This window comes from Stegodyphus dumicola, chromosome X1 (assembly GCF_044657685.1).
Source record: "Stegodyphus dumicola isolate Sdum_Otavi_A_Nest chromosome X1, ASM4465768v1".
NCBI lineage: Eukaryota > Metazoa > Arthropoda > Arachnida > Araneae > Eresidae > Stegodyphus > Stegodyphus dumicola.
This window is the reverse complement of record NC_140780.1, coordinates 192035144-192044210: the sequence shown is the minus strand read 5'-3', so window position 1 is coordinate 192044210 and position 9067 is coordinate 192035144. Positions and strand designations below refer to the sequence as shown.

The following is a 9067-nucleotide window of genomic DNA, read 5'->3' as shown; positions in this document are numbered from 1 at the left end:
TAAAATCGGCAATGGGAAATTTTGTGGAGTCCCCTTTCCTGGGTTCGTAAGGATCTTTTTGTGGTGACCCTTATTCTTGATGCGCGGGCTTATTTAGCTTATGGTTAAACTATCTCTGCTCCCCCTGAACTCTCCAATCCCCCTTCCCTAGAGTGAACTGAGGATTTTTTTAGAAAATCTCTCATTCTGTAAGACGAATTCAGTTTCTTGTTAATGACTCATGTTAGAGGAATGAAATAAATAAGTTTATCTATCTCTGAACTCAAAACGTTTATCTACTTTCTGTACGTAGACTTATTTATTTCATTCTTTCCATCATATTAATATGTTATTCTTTATTTAGGTAGGAAACTGGATAAACATAGTCGTGGCGCCATCTCTCGTTCTATATCGAGGTAAAACCAAATTTTAACGTAAAGAAATCAATACTTTTGTCTACTTTTTCTTCTCTTTGAAGTACATATTCGAAAATCTCCGGAATCTGATACAAAAACTGCTTTTGGAAATGAAAAAAAAAAAAATTCCGGACTTTCCTTCAACATCAACAGTGATTGGTCATAAAAGGGGTAGGTAAGACAACGTCATTAATGTCAGTGCTTGACGCAAAATCATACGATTGCGCGCTCTTTTTTGATTGGCCGGAATCTCGTGGTCTTATCTTCCGCACTTACTTAGATACACTGTAGGGTGAAGAATACGCGGTGCAGTCTGTCAGCAGTCAATATATTTTTGACAGTTATGGCTTGTTTAATACATTTAGGAATGTCCACGTGTTGTAAGTAAATATTTGGTACTTGCAATTAAGTAAGTTTTAATTCGACTTAGTTATGATCAATCTTTAAAACTGATTTGCGACACATTTCGTTTTTAGTTATGGCAATCATTTAATTAAATCATCAAAAGAAGGTAATTAATGATTTTAGCAGTTTATCCTTCCCCCCCCCCACACACACACAAAAAAAGATAGAAATTAATAATTATTTGATAAACTTAAATTTATACTATATTTCTAGAGAAGCTAGAATGAGTATTCATAATGCAGTGTAATAATATTGCTGCTCACTTCCCTAGTGGTGAAATGGATAACTTTTAATTCAAGTTATGTGATTAATTCTTCATGAACTAACTGGTGACAAATTTCATTTTTCATTAGGTTTTTGAATTAAGTCAGCAAATGATGGTAGTTTTTAATAGTGTATTTTCCCAGTTATATTGGCATTGAAATAAAAATTAATAAGTATTAGTTAAACATGAATTTTTAGTAAATCTCTTTTTGTAGGAACATATTTAGTGATCTTATAAGAAAATGAAGAGACCAGAATAAGTCTTCGTGGTGCATTGTAATTGCATTGCATTTTTATTTTAAATGGTGCAATGTATTTGCAGTGCAAACAGGAAGGCATTTACAATCTTCATGTCATCTCCATCATCTATATTTAGCTGGTTTGGTAAATAGTTTAAAAGTAAGTAAATTACACAGACATATTTTGTACAGATAATTTTTCATGTTTACTGAGACAAAGCATGTAAGAATTTTAATGTATTAAAAGAGTATGATTGTTGAAGCTTTTTTTTTTTCCTGTTTATGGGTTTTATTTTAAAAATCAGTCTCATTTGAGCATATGAATTTTGTGCTGAACAGTCCTCTCCCCTTCTGGTGCATTCATAATAATGGATGTTTTACTCATTTGTTTTAAAAACATTTCTGTACTATTTGCATAGCTGTGAGTGCAGTGAGTCTCATTTATATATTATTATGTATTAGTCACTATATCTTTTTAATGAAATTTGCTAATTAGATGATATATAATAAAGGAGAGAGATTTAATATGACAACTATTCTAGTTTGCACTGTTACATTAATTTAATTTTTAGTGTACCTTGTTTGGTGCATTTTATGTATGTATGTATGCATGCCTTAGAATCACTTTCTTCCTAAACACAAAAGAAGGATACATCCTTTTTTTTTTTTTTTTTTTGTCTGTGTGTGTAATTTTTGTGCCTTTTGAAAAGGGTATTCTCAGGCTCTCAGTAAGGATATTCTCTTAACTTTAAGATTCAAATAAATATGATAAATATTATTATTCATAGTTACATTATTTATTTACTGATGAGTTACTTTAGTACTTTTGGCAGAAGTATTAACAGCAAAAAGTATTCTGTGAGAAAATAATCAGTTTTAACTAGGTTAAATTATGAAGATTTATGATAAAAACATTTTCAAGATAGGTGACCGACAGGGGTGTAGCTAGGGTGTGGCAAGGATGGCATCTGTTCCCGGGCGCAGTATCCAGGGAGTGCCAGTTTGATGTTATGACATTTTAGAATGAAATATTTCCCATTCTTGGCACATAAAAGGGGGCACAAAAGCTTCAGCTGCCCCCTGGCACTGAAAACCCTAGCTATGATTCTGGTGACTAAACACATCATATATACAATCAGCATGCATATCTCAAGCATGCAGAAAAAGAAACTGTGTACTGGTTGGCCTACACTCAACCATAATTCCAGTTTACAGTGTGTTAAGCTGAAAGGAAAAAAAGTAAGTTTCTCATTTATAAATATTGTCGTTTGCCCTTTATAGATATGAGATTGCATGACTGATTCTTTACTTCTCGATTTTTGGTAAATTTTGAAATGTTTTGTGAAAAGTATTCAAGCATAGTTTTATTTTTGTAATGAAAATAATAAAAATTTTGAAGTTGTATCTGCAAGAAATATACAGATATATCCTACAGAAACCGTGGGAGCACTTTTTTTGGAGTAGTAAGCACGTGAGTGTTCAAGTAGAAATTCTTCCTGGAACAAACTTTCTTATTCATTTTATTATATCAGCTTTATTGTATGTGTCTTTAAATTATTTTCTCAAAATAAAAGTTAAATTGTAGCACTGATTTTCATTAAATGCTTAGCATTTCACTGACTATAAATTAACCAACAGTTACATTAAAAAAATATTAATAAACTCTTAATGCATATATGCAAGTTTAAAATGAATTCCAGTTTCTATTGAAGGCAGTTTTAATTGTGAAAAGTCTGAGACAGCGAAATTTTTATACCTTTTGTTTCCAGTCATCTTCAAAATTCCTGCAAATTTAATATGCCGCATAGCCTTGGATTACCCCCCCCCAACATTGAATTTCATTTATGATCATTATTAATTGGTCTATGCTAACTTAGTAGCACTGCTTTTATATTTATCATAGCATTTCCAACATACTTATAGACTCACTAGCAGCCGAGCACTAAAAATCACTAAATACTGGTAGTTCTACCAAGGTTGAACTTTAGGCTTTTCCCTTAAAAAGTTTTTCATTAAGGCATCGCTCCCCATTGGCAGATAACCCTAGAGTAGCTTTTCCTCAATCGATTAATTTAACTAATATATTTATTTTTTAGAATTCCCTGGTAGTAGAAAATACAGTGTATGTATACGAAGACTGTTTAATAAGTATGTTTTTTTAGATTTTACAGTCTAAATTAAAATTCAAAAAAGATGAAAGCAACCCTAATGTATAATGTTGCTAGAGAACTGTATGGAAAAATAAGAAAGAATCAGAAATCTGAACAATAGTGTTATATATAAACTGAATATATATATTCAAGGAATGAAATGCAGTAAAATTAATTTATAAAGAAATTAAAATGTCTTCTACAAAGATGGAAAAATGGATGGAAGGAGTTCTAAAAAATTTGCTGACAATTTTTAGCAATATTTGCAATTGTATTCAAAATATAAATTTAAAATAAAGAAGTATATAGAACTACTAAGTAACATAAAAATGTCTGCAATTAATATATTAAAAATGCAAAGAAAATTAAATATTCTCTAGAAAGTCTATCATATATGAAAATATTGCTAAACATTTTTATACCAACTTTATATGATAAATTGCAAACCGGAACAAACACTGGAATCCTTAGAACTAACAAAAGTCTGGCTAATTTTTATTTCCTCTCACTAAACCTGCCTTTTCAGCTGATTTAATATGTATTTGAAAGATGCAGAGAAGTTATTCTATTGAAGGATATAACCATGATGCAAGTCTTTTAATTAATTTTGTAAAAAATGAAGTAGAAACCGATTTCCAAATCAAAATTGCTTGTGACTGTTCAAGTCCTGAGAAATTAAGTAATAAGAAAAATAAGTGCACTGAATCAAAAGCTGTTGTCATATGAATTGCTAACGCTAATGGTGATAAGAATACTAATAATGTCAATAACAGTTCTAAAAAAATTAAAAAATTCATTTTGCAGGAAGCTTGGAATCTGGAAATTTTAAAATTTGGTTTAAAGAACTGCATTTGCATTCTAGTCTTCAAGTACCAAGATGGTTTAGCCTTTCATCAAGTAAAGAAGTAATATATTTACATTTTTTTTTTTTTTTTTTTTTTTTTTGTGATGGCAGTAAGAAAGCTTCATGAGTGTTTAGTTAAAAACTGAGAATGACAATACGATAAAAGTCAGTTTAGTTCATGCTCGATCTAGAGTGGCACCATAAAACCCATCTCAATCCCTCTCTTCTCACTTATACTATGGGGGTCTGTTTTGATCTCTTCTATAGTCAAGGGTCTTATTCTGAGATTAATATTTATTCTTGGACAGACTACTTGACAGTTTTGTGTTGGATCTGGAGCGATCAGAACTGGGCAACTTTTTTTTGTAATCGTGTATGAGAAATTTGTTTGTTGACCTTCCCTGTAGCATGGCTTCATGTCTCACAAACATTTAACCCTGCCTTTCTAGCATCTAGGGGATTCTCTGTTGAGCAATTACTAGAATGGTAATGGTGGGAGGGACCTGATTAGTTCCTTAAAAAAAAAGGGGGGGCAGAATTGGCTGAAAGGAAGCCAGAACAAGATGTGGTTAATTCAGAAATGCATTAAAGTTTCATTAACAAAAAGTGATGAAAATGTTTAATATTACACATATTTTTGTCATTCAAGAAAATATTTTGATAACTTGGATTTTTCAGTTTTTATAATAATGTGAGACAATGTTTATTCTACAAATTCTAAGTTAACAGTGTTTATTCTACAAACTTGTAAATTTCTGAAACTGAAGGGAGAGAGATAGCTTTAATGTTTTTGCTTCAAAAGGAATATTTCCATAGTGAAAAAGGTGATAAAAATAAGACCAATTCTTGATTGTTATGGTCTAATAAGTACTCAATATAATATTTATCATGTTGATATAAATAATTTCAAATTTCCTAACATATTACCTTTGGATAATTTAGTTGTTAATAATAAGTATTTGTATCAGTTTAATTACATGCCAGCACATCAGTAATAATGTTGCATTTAAGACAGAGCACTGGATTTTAAAATCATGTAAGACAATATGAAATTGTACAAGGAAATGTGTGACATGTCAGCAGTTTAAAGTTTGAGATGTGATGCAATTCCAGGATTTTTGCCAAATGACAGAGTCTGTAATGCACCAATTTTTGAAATGTGGGATGCGATTTTGCAGGATTTTTTATGCCTAATGGATGGTCAAAAGTCTTATATTGTACATTTTACATGTGCAATTTACCAAGGTAATAACCATTACATGAAGGTAGTAACCAGCTTAAGAGCCAAGACTTTTTTCAAAGTTTTTTCAAAGTACTTTATCATACATACAGAACCAACCTTCAACAATATATTCTAATAATTGCATGAATCTTGCAGATGCAGAAGAGTTTTGCAAACCATTAAGCCCCATTTTCATTAGTGCACTGCGAACGCATAGCGTCATTGGAAGAAACGCATACCCAGACGGAAGACCGTTTACACTATTGCGTTGGATTTACGCCTAAGAAAGTTCGGTGGTCGATTGCATTTATTGCCACCAGATGTCTCTGTATTGAACTCACAAGATTCAGACTCTTAAGATACTCAAATTCCATGTTATTTGAAATTTTTTATTTCTGCTTATGAACTGTGAAAGTAAAGTATGCTGGTAATTTTTAGATAAGTACAGTTATGATGCATATTATGAACACAGAATTGCACAGAAGCTGAAGTAATTTTAAAAAATTTCTTTACGTTTCTAGAAACCTTAAATATTTATGAAATAATATGTAATTGAAAGTAAAATGTACTGTTACTGCAAAACAAAAAAGTTAAATGCATTTAAAAATAGTTGGTATTTTTAAAATATACAAAAACTGTAAAGAAAGGTTCACAAAATTTGCTATGCTTGTATATTGCTGACTGCCATACGAGATTGTATATTTTTAAAATATACCCACATTTGGAGAGAAAACAGGTAATGTATAAAATTTTAGCGTCAGTTTCTTCAGTGTCATAGCTGGCTAATTTATTAGAAATCTTGTTTTTTTTTAAAAATGCACTATGCGCAGTTATATTTTACTCATAATCCATAAAATATTATTTTTATTTGATAAATTTTAAATTCATATCTCTTTTTATAGAAGTTAGTTATAAAGAAAAGCTTATATATATACACATAACGTAAAGAAAATGGAAATATTTAATTACTTAATTCCTGCACTTCAGCTGGATATAACTGAATTTTAAAGCAATTATTATAATAATTTTTAAAAATGTTTAGGGCATTAATATTGTCTCATCTTAATTGGTAGTGAAAGTTTAGAGCTGGAAGCAAAGTCTCAGCACATGTATGTACATTCACATAAAAGTGAAACGAAAATATATATATATATACAGTATATAATAAATATATATATAATGCTTTAAATTCGTATTATATAATAACTTTTAAAACAAATTCTTGTGGGGAAAATTTAAATAAATAAGAGCATAAATAAAACATATATAATGCACACAATAATAATTATAAAACACAAATATAGATTAAATTGGAACACAGACCTAAGGAAGTTGCAAACAGGGTGGTAAAAATGTATGGGATTCGAACTCACGACCCCAAAAGGACAAACTCAACTGCTGTCGGTTTTACCACTAAGCTACCATCACACAGACATGATTAGCTATTTTGGCTTATATACTTTATCAAAACTAAATTTTTTGGTCTTAGTTCAGTGTGCTGTCGTCTAACAAATTTACCAGAGTTTGTTCTTCAGCTTCTAGGTCATTTCTTACAAAATTATAATTTTAAAGTGGCATTTCGACTGAAGTCAGACCTACTGCTAAAAATATATTCCGAGTGAAAGATGTGCTTACAAATATATGTTAGCGAAAAAGGTATAAATAGAGAAATACAATTTTAACATACTTTTTAATGCAGTAGAATATTTAAAAGGCTATCAAATTTAATTTATAAATAACGTTATTAGTTTTTACCTGTTTCAAAAGGAAAAAAAAATCATTCAATGCCTTATCTGATTTGCTATAGCAGTTTGATACAGTCAGACGTTTATTTTCCTTAAAAGTAAATGTGTACGCAGAGCTAGAAAATAATTGTCAGGACAAATTTTGCTGTTTCGTGGACTTAGATTATCCTGTTTGCACCTGATTTTCTTGAATGTAATCACTGCTCTCTGTGAACTATAGCTGTAGTTGCAGTTGTCTTATTTTTCGTTTCTTTTTTTTTTAAACTAAATTCAGTTGATTGCTGTCTTTTTCATATGCAGACTTCTCACTGAAATTTAAATTCAGAAATATGTATTTTTTAGCAAAACATTCTTTCCCTGATCCAGAGTTCATCGCTACTTCTGCCGCCATTAGTTTTTGGTGACAACACCTGATTGCTCCTTTTTTATCACGTGACCCCAATGCTTCCGCAGACATATGGGTAGAAGTTGAACATTGTTGAATTTCATCCGTCACCGCACATCGACCGGATTGCATTGGGACTGCCTATATTTCAAGTATGCCAACGAGAAAACCCACGGAAGTTTAACCTTCCATCTGCAGCCTGGTGGGAGAGCAAATCCAAATAGTAAAATAAATTTTAATGAAAATTTTAGCTCATGTATGTCTTGATTATGGAAAGTTATTAACAGTTCTACATGACTGTGAGAGAGCCATTAACTCCAGACCTCTTGCATACATGTCAGATGATATTAAATATGTATCATCTTTAAACCCCCAAACGTTCTTACAGTTGAGTGTATCAGATATTGACAATATAGACAAAACAAAATTAAGTAGAACCGGAAAATATTTGCAAAGAGATAGAGATCAGTTAAGAGCACGGTTTAGATCCAATTATTTGGGACAATTAAGACATTGTTAGAAATTACACAAACAAATCTCTCACAAAAAATATTGTCTTAGTAGAAGATAATAAATGTATATACTGGAGTATATAATATGTATGTATGTGTACTGGAGTAGAAAATGTATATACTGTGTATACCTAGCACGTTATAACCTTGTTCAGAAGGTCAAATTAGTCTTGCTCATAGAAAACTGAGCTGAGACGAGTACAAAAGTTATTTAGGTTAGAACTGGATGATTTAATTCCTATGAATACAAGCAGTGATAGACTAATGAAACTTGTACTGTGTCTTTGAATTCTGTACACAATGTTTAGTGAAATTTGTGTTTGGAATTTCATATTATTGGGTGTTTGTCTTCATCAGTTTTAAGTGGTTTTGTATTTCATATTTTTTTATAATTTGTGTATTGCTATAATAATTGTGATTGTTTGGAGTGTATTGTTGCTCCACTCAAAATGTGGGAGGAATGTAGCTGATTTATGAAGCTTGCTAGCAGAAAAGCATATGGTCCTACTATATCTCTTTTAGAGGGAAGCATTGATGAACAGCTCATGCATGATAACTGTAGGTGCCACTAAACCACCTTGACTTACTATATTGTATGTAGTAGTTGCACTGCAGGTGTGACTATATGTGCTTATTAAGTGTTATGCTGTTGACTTATATTTCTTTCCCAGATCTCTAATATTTTTCTAAATCCGTAGAATTAACTCTAAACAACAAGCTTCAAGCTTTCTGTGTGTTATTTTAGTTGTGGGGAAAAAAAAAAAAAAAGATCTGTTTTATTTCTTTGCATGATTTTATTTTAGAAACTGAATACCATTGCTAATGAAAGAGAAATGAATACTCTCAAATCATTTCAAGCGTTCAGAAATTCCTGTTTTCGGGAAAGCTGACTGTGGGACTTCAGTC

At 31.0% G+C, this 9067-nt stretch overlaps 1 long non-coding RNA gene across 1 annotated transcript; it reads left to right on the top strand.

Annotated features, from left to right (window-relative positions):
* Positions 1–698: 698 nt before the first annotated feature.
* Positions 699–7887, top strand: LOC146993379 (uncharacterized). The gene is made up of 3 exons (XR_015038502.1): positions 699–775; positions 1280–1463; positions 7607–7887. It is a non-coding gene; the product is annotated as an uncharacterized LOC146993379 (long non-coding RNA).
* The last annotated feature ends 1180 nt before the right edge of the window (positions 7888–9067 follow it).